Source organism: Acyrthosiphon pisum, chromosome A2 (genome assembly GCF_005508785.2).
Source record: "Acyrthosiphon pisum isolate AL4f chromosome A2, pea_aphid_22Mar2018_4r6ur, whole genome shotgun sequence".
In the NCBI taxonomy this organism is placed as follows: Eukaryota; Metazoa; Arthropoda; class Insecta; order Hemiptera; family Aphididae; genus Acyrthosiphon; species Acyrthosiphon pisum.
Genome location: NC_042495.1, coordinates 31,027,079 through 31,033,414, shown reverse-complemented (window position 1 = coordinate 31,033,414; position 6,336 = coordinate 31,027,079). Strand labels below are relative to the sequence as shown.

Here is a 6,336-nt window from a genome sequence, read left to right as displayed (position 1 = left end):
ACCCCTCCATATACCCCACCATATCGATTGGATGCCGATCGGCTTCGGTTGGCGACAACCGTTGTCAACAGACGACAACCGGTGACAACCGTCAGACCACGGGGTTTAGTAAGTTCCCACATGAAAAATATTACTTCCGTACGTAAGTTCCCACACGAAAATTTATTCAGACTTAGGAATGACAACTTGAACGTAGTTGGTCCAAAATATATTATAATGAAAATTAATGATACAATGAGTAGATATGGTCCACATATTATTTGCACTTTCGCAAGCGTTTATAGTAAGACTTGTATCAGAACTAGCACTATCCCAAATACTAGGGGGGAAACTATATCAATAACAAAATATCAGATTATAACTTGAAAATAATTACACAGTATGACTATGTGAAGTGTTTGAGCTTTTGCAATAAGCCGAATCAAATTTAATTTTTTCTATTACTATTATTATAATTATTATAACTATTATTATTTTATACCTATACAAATAATATGTGGACCATACACATTGCATTATTAATATTTTTATTATATATTAGGACTAGATTCATATAAAAAATTGATTGTACTTTTTTTATGCAACACAAAAGCAAACAAATGTTAACCACACTAACTACATTTAAGTTGTCAGTCCTAAGTCTGAATAAAGTGGGAAGGAAATTTGTATGCGGTGTAATTTTTTTTTCGTGTAGGACTTACATACGGGTGCAATTTTTTTCATGTGGGAATTTACGTATGCATACCCGGGTGTGATTTTTACTTGCTATATCTCGTGTGGAAATTTACATTCACCCCAGATCATAGCGCCTGCCACCCCACTTCCGTTATGCGCCCGTTGCTCAGGTATGTGGTACCCAGCACCACCCATTCATTGATGGATTATTCACTGAGTTTACTAGTCCTATCGGACTGATGCGTTAGAGGTTTTTCCATTAGCAACACAATGCAGTCGTGGCCGGTCCGGTTCACAACGCCGGTCTAGCCTGTGAAATAAAGGTCTTTTGCAAGTGGTTGACTGAATCCAGGTCACTGCGTAGCAGAGCCCGAGTCATTAGTGCACTTTCCAGCCGGGCGCATCCAGCCTGCTCAGTGTGATCTCTGCCGCTGGAACCACGCCTTTGCACTGGGTTAGCATGTACCATCTATTGATCAAGGTACTCCTGAGAGGATTTCGGAGAAGTGATCCGACACGCTGTCTTAAGAGTGGGAGAACTAACGGTGGCCTTCTGTGATTCTCATCTCACGCAGTTCTTACGTCACGGATGTCTAAGACCTGTTATTTGATCTCATGTCACTGGTTGATTCACGCAACCAACCGTAAGTGGGACGTCCACACGGTGTTAGCAACCTTAAAAGCCAGTATCTATCTGTCAAAACGTGGATGTACCGGCCGTAGACAAACGCTATGGTCTGTCAACACCGTAAAACCCAGTGAAACACACAGGCCTCATCACTTGGCTGTGGTTTCGCTAGATCCAAGCCCCAGGCAGTGGCCCAAAGGATACGCATATTTAACAGTGTTGAAGGAACGATTCCTGGAATTGATTCCTTCTTAGAGAACGATTGAAAGAATTAATTCCTTATTTTTAGGAATAAGAACGTAAATATTATAATTCTTTTGTTCATAAACAAACATTTGCAAAAAACATTTAATTTACTTATTAGGTTTTTAATCTATAAATATAATGGACCAAACAACAAATTTGTATTCATATGACATATATGACGTTGTGTTTTGATTAGTGATTATAGTAATAATTGAAAACTCGTGAACCATGATGAACGAGGAAAATAATGAGTTCCTTTTTTATAGAAACGAGGATTTGAAGGAGTTCCTTTTAATAATAAATGAATGAGGAACTGAACGAGTTCCTATTTAGACTAAAGGAATGAGGGATTGAACGGATTCCTATATAAAAGGAAGGTTAAGAACACTATTATTTAAGGTATTTTGTGAGTTTCGTAAGAAGCGTCGGTGGCGTCGGGTAACTACCCCGAACATAATATATTCCCTTCTGATAATACGGTACTTCCACGATCTCCGTGAGGCCATCCACATAAGTCACAGGCGTGTGACAGCCAGACGGGCTCAGGGACTACCAAGTACGCGCATAACTGTCGTACGTGCGTGCCAAATTGATTCGGAGCACTAATGATCAGTGGGGCTCTCTCCGATTCATGCAGAATGAGTTTTAGGATTCTATTAATCCGGTTACTCGAAACGACCCTATTCCCACTAGCACAGATGTCGGGGTAGGATTTGTTCGTATATCGCGACACTGCCTTATTTTTGAGTGGTACGGTTTTCTGCGGGGATTTCCGTTCCCACACCGAGTGGTTTCTCGGATTTTTAGTGTCTAATAGTTGATGGCTGGTTAGGCCTGTTACTTGCACTGGGCCACTCGCACCTTTGGTGCTGGTTTTCGATCGAGTTTTGAAGGAAAATGGGCCGGTGTGTGATCGGAGGTCCGCGGGCTAGTTGTTCGTGGTACTTGCCCGCGGTCGCTGTAATCCGATCCTTCCGTCCCATTTTTAATTAAACTTTCTCATCGGTATGTTGCAAGGCTTTCAGAGGATTACTTTTTGATTCTCGCTTTCGTTCCTATTTTTCTCTCTCGTTTATTTAATCTCGTGCGGAATAGAAGGGTATCCCACTTTCCGTTGGCCACTAAATTGCATTCAGGGCCCCGTATTGGAATTTTACTTATATCACCAATAACGTCTAACGAGGTAACCCTTCATCAGAGACGGTTTTGAAGTCTAGATAGTTTATAATGTTATTATATTTTATTATAGCCTGTAAGTTGAATTAATATTATAAATTACAACAAAATAACAAAAATCGTTATTTTTATTTTTGTTTGTTTCTATGATGATAAACAAAGCGTTAGAAAAATACATTTTTAGCGGTTTTTTTTTAATTTGTCGGTAGTTTTTCCCGTGGCATTAAGTAACTATTGATAAAATCGAAAAATTACCTTTTTAAAGTACTACCTTAATCAAATTTTATAAAATATAAGGTACGATATGTTGAAATCAAAGAACTCTTTCTGCTAGAAATTTAGTATACAAGAAAAAAAATAAATTAAACACTATTGTAAAACCACTAGATCCCCTCACTCCACTCAGAATCTAAAATTGGATAAAGCCTTGCACTAAATTAGGTGTCAAGTGGATCAATGTAATGTCCCGGAGTGTAATGGACTGCATAGGTAAAACAATGATGGTACTTATGGGTAAAATCAGTCAAAGAAAACGAGATTTGTTATGACTCGAAAAATTCCGGTTTGCGTCACCTCACTGAAAATACTTAATGTTTTACACATACCACTAATTGTTATAAACTTATACTATATTAATGGAATACGATTTACATTGATTCAAATGCACACGTTCCGAGATGACTCCAACACGGAATGCTCATTACGTTTCATCTTAGACAGGTAATAACTGACTTGCTAGACACTCTAACATGGTTTTCAAATTTTAATTTTTTTACACATACAGAAAAAGCACCGGACATGCGCAAGGGAACCGTATCATTAAATTACCGAATTGGACATGGGAGATTAATAGACACTGAAATTTATCAAAGCCAGGCATTATCATTATATTCTTACCAAACCGTCTCCGACCACTAAAATCACATTCATTATTGGTGTGACTTATGTTATTACACGATTGGTATCCACTTTATAAATAACTTTAAGTACTTTAAAAAATTGGAAAATTGCATTATGCGTATAAAATAATAATTCATGTAATAGTTAACGGTTTTAAATTTCTAAGATAAGTATTTTATGAATAAAAAACCTTTAACAAATTAATAAAAACCGTTTGAAGACATATCGTTATTTTACGATTGAATATCTAACGTCGTCATAATTTAAATTTTGAATTTCCAACGCTCTCACAAATTCAATATATCTTTATGCTAAGCTTTTTTTCAATTTTAGTACCTAAGGATAATTTATGAGAAACTATGCAAGACATTTTTACACATTTTCAAATCTTAGGTATTCATATTAAAATTAAAAAAATATCAATTGCTCACAATTTTGATGACTTTTGTTGACCTTTTGTCAGACTAATATCTGACCAGTCTTGGGTAAAATACTTTTGAAAAGTATTTGGAATAAATACTCGAATACTTATGAAAAATAGTATTCCGAATATGTATTCGAATACTTGATGAATATAATATTTCGAATAAAGTATTTGGAATACCATAAAAGTATTCCGAATGCTTAAAAATATTTTTGATAAATATATGAAACGATACCAGTTATAATTTTAATATTGTATGATATTAATAGATATTATTAATTCCAAATTTCCAACTCATAAAATATAAATTTTGTATTTTTGTTTTAAATCAAATGCAAGGGAATAACATGCAAATCAAACAATTTCATTTTCATATTAAAAAATTATTCCGAATAAAGTACGATTTTCAAGTCGTATTCAAAATAGATTCAAAAGTATTCAGAATATATCACAAAATACTATTAGAAATAGTATTCTAAAAGTATTTAGAATACTCAAAAATTATTCGGAGTACTACCCAAGACTGTGTGTGACACTGTGACCACAGTGAGTGTTATAATAGTGCAGCCATAACATGATTAACTGATTGCAATTATTACCTTTGGGCTTTGAGACAAATATGATAATAACTAATATAAAAAATATTAACAGTTTGTACCAAAAAGTATGCAACTGTCCTGGACGTTTTTCACTTGTTTTTTGTAATTAATAATCAGTCCAAACACTACCCAATATATTAATATAATATACAGTTACGTAAACATAATATGTATATTTTAAAAAACCAATAGTACCTATCTTGGATTTTTTCAAAGTCACGTATATTGTCCTATGACAATAAATATCATTTATATATCTCGAGAGAGAGTTGGCACTATGAAACAAGTCATTAATTTATCGAGACATCTGTCAGCCATTGTGATCTTAACACTTCATAATTCGAATGTAATATTTTGGTTAGATATATTCGATCTGTTAGGTAAAATTGTGTGTCATACTTCATTGCATCAGGCTAAATTAATAATGTAAATATGAGTATACATTTCTATGTTGTAATTATGTATACAAGTATTTATAATTGATTAGAATGACATATAAAACAGAAACAAACTGAAATTGAAACCTACGTGTATTGTTTATATTTGTTTAATTTATCTTTTCATAGGTCCACCTCTAAATGACGATTTTTCAAACCAATTGAAAAAATATTGTAAGTTTACATTACTAATTATTTATAATAGGTAATTTATATATTTTGTAATGCATATATTGACTGTTGATGATTCATTCTATTAAAATAGGTAATACAAATGCGTGTTATTCAGATAATCAAATGTGTATTAGTTTTAATGCGTAGAGCGATGCCTGGGTTGTTATGATGTAAATTCATACATATAGGCTATCGCATAGTAACTTTTTGAATTGTTATATTATTACATTTGATCTTTTGAAAACATCCTGTTGTGGATGGTTGGTATAAGTTATAGGAGAAATATTAGTAGAAACTAAATAATTTGCAGAGTTGACTATCCCACATAACACCAATAATTTTAATTAGTTATGTGTTGCCACTGACTTTTGTTTATACCACAGCTTGGGGCTATTCATTAATTATTCATAAATAAATATCATTAATATAAAAAAACTGAATTTTAGGTGCAATATAATTTATTATGGGTCTCGTAAGTGGTGGGCCTGATATTTAGAAAATTTCAAAAGATCATATTTTAATATAGTATTATTATACATTTTCCCAAAGTATCGATTGGACCTCAATGTTTACCAACAAATAAACATGTCAATTGTTATTATTATTATATTGTAATAATGATTCGAGAAACAGTTGTGTTATTGGTTTTTCGTTTAAGCTATGCTCATTGAAAATGCTTTCTATTTGGATTTTCCATCAGCATAGAATTTTGACATTATGTTAAATTCGATATAATTATAAATGTATGCTAGAAATGGCGTATTGTCGTTAAACGTGTTCCACCACTGTAATAAATTAATATATTTTAATATCATTCTATATAATACTCGGAAAAATGTTTATTCATATTTAAACTTCTCACCAAGATTTTAATAAAATTTATTTATAAATTACGACAAAATACTAAAATTTGTTATTCTTTGTTTAAATATCAAATTCCATTCTAATTCAGACTTAAATATTTATTAGTAAACACTTAGTAACATTTTATAAAGTTTAACAACAAAACAGTTGATATTATGTCAAAATTTTAACTTAAAATGATTATAAAAAAAAAAACCGTACATAATAATATTT

At 32.7% G+C, this 6,336-nt stretch overlaps 1 protein-coding gene across 1 annotated transcript in view; it reads left to right on the top strand.

The window, feature by feature from the left end:
- Window positions 1-6,336, top strand: part of ACYPI46154 (uncharacterized LOC100570519) — a gene marked incomplete at its 5' end in the record, with an annotated part of 13,836 nt that overhangs the window by 4,455 nt on the left and 3,045 nt on the right.